We start from the raw sequence: 2,226 nt of genomic DNA on the forward strand, positions 1-2,226 counted from the left end.
TGTCATATCTTGCCCTGTCCGACGTCTCCCTTCACCCACTTTTCTGTTGTCTGTCCCCCAGGGAGGAGGTCACATATAGTTCCTTGTAATCGGTTCCCATCGAAATCTTTTCTTATAGCATAATCTAGTTTTGTGTATCTCTTTTATTGTTCTTATCTAAGTATTAGCTGTGTGAAATAATAAACTACCGTTCAGTAAAAAATAAATAAAAATAAAGAGCTCTTGTGTAGTGGATTTGCCCAAAGCAGTACATCATTTGACTCCTGCTTCCATGAGCCGTGATTTTGGATCCAAGAGAGATGAAACCCTTAACAATCGTTTCTCCATTTGGCATAATATTGCCTATTGGCCCAGTTGTGAGGATTTGGGTTTTCATTTCATGGAGTTGTAATCCATAGTGAGGGTCACAATCCTTGATCTTCACCAGCAAGTGCCTCAAGTCGTCCTCATTTCCAGCAAACAAGCTTGTGTCATCTGCATAGTTCAGGCTGGTAATAAGCTTCTTCCCATTCTGATTCTGTGTGTGCCTTCATATAATCCAGCTTCTCCAGTTATGTGCTCAACATACAGGTTGAATGAGTATGAGGAGCGTGTACACTGTGACACACACACATTTCCTGATTTTAGTTCATACCGAATTCCCTTGTTCTGTTCACAGGAACATAGAACAGAATATAGTTTTTAAAAACCTCACAGTCATTAACTCAATTCTGACTCAGAGTGAGTCTATAGGACAGGGTAGGACTGTCCCTATGGGTTTCTGAGATGGTAAATCTTTATGAGAGTATACAGCCGCATCTTTCTCCCATGGAGTAGCTGGTAGTGTTGAATCGCTGACCTTACAGTTACCAACCCAACTAGTAACCCACTAAGCTCCCAGGGCTTTATAGAAGGAAATCTGAGAATACTATATTTACAACTTGAAACACTAAGATATATATCAGTAGTAAAGCACTGCAGAAAGTTTTGTTAATCAGATAAATATACAAGCAAATGAAGCACACTGCTATCAAGTGGGTTCTGTCACACGGCCACCCTTTATGAGGTTTCTAAGAATATAAAACTTTAGAGAGCAGATAGTTTCATATGTCTCTCATAAAGCACTAGTGGGTTTGAACCACTGGCCTTCCATTTAACAACCTAATATCTAACCCACAGAACCACCTGAGCTATTTAGATAAATAAACACATATTGTATAATCCACAGTTTAAAATATTTGAGGTTTATAGCTCACATTGTAGAAATGATTGGAATTCTTAAGAGGACCTAAATAAGCTTGGCTGCTAATGAAAAGGTTGAAGTCTGGAGCCCATCCGGAAACCCTTTGAAAGGAAGGCCTGGGGATCTGCTTGCAACATATAAGCCATTGAAACCCTTGTGGGGCGTCTGTAGACAACTGGACCTCCCCTCACAGAGAGCTCACAGGAAGAGAGACAAGCCAGTCAGGGTGCAGTATAGCAACGATGAAACAGACAACTTTCCTCTAGTTCTTTGATGCTTCCCCCCACCCCACTATCATGACCCCAATTCTACCTTACAAATTTGGCTAGACCAGAGCATGTGCACAGATACAATAAGAGCTGGAAACACAGGGAACCCAGGACAGATAAACCTCCCAGGACCACTAATGAAAGTGATACCAAAAAGGTAGGTGAAAGGTGGGGGGGCAGGGGGACCGATCACAATGATCAACTTATAACCTGCCACCCCCAGGGGGACGCACAACAGAAAAGTGGGTGAAGGGAGACAGCGGGTGGCATAAGACATGAAAATAATAATAATTTATAAATGATCAAGGGCTCAGGAGGGAGGGAGGGAGGAAAAAAATAAGGAGCTGATACCAAGGGCTCAAATAGAAAATGTTTTGAAAATGATGATGTACAAATGTGACTGACACAATGGATGGATGGATGGATTGTGATAAGAGCTGTACAAGCCCCCAACAAAATGTTAAAAAGTATCAGAAGAAGAAGAAGAGAGGAGGGGAGGGGAAGGAAGAAAACCCCGTGGAGCAGAGCTGTACTCCATCCCACACGGGCCGGCCGGCGGGAGTCAGCGTCACCTCAAGGGCAGTTGGTTTGGAGGAGAGGCCTTAAGGCGAAGGAAGAGGGTGTGAGAACTGAGGGGTGGATAGAGGAATGGAAGGCAACAAATCAAAACCGCCTTCAGTTCAGTTGCTAATAATGTTGTACCTGACAATGTTGTCATTCAACAGCTGAAGATGT

The sequence above is a fragment of the Echinops telfairi genome, unplaced genomic scaffold (genome assembly GCF_000313985.2).
Source record: "Echinops telfairi isolate 266 unplaced genomic scaffold, ASM31398v2 ScPeMD7_7424;HRSCAF=8462, whole genome shotgun sequence".
Taxonomy (NCBI): domain Eukaryota; kingdom Metazoa; phylum Chordata; class Mammalia; order Afrosoricida; family Tenrecidae; genus Echinops; species Echinops telfairi.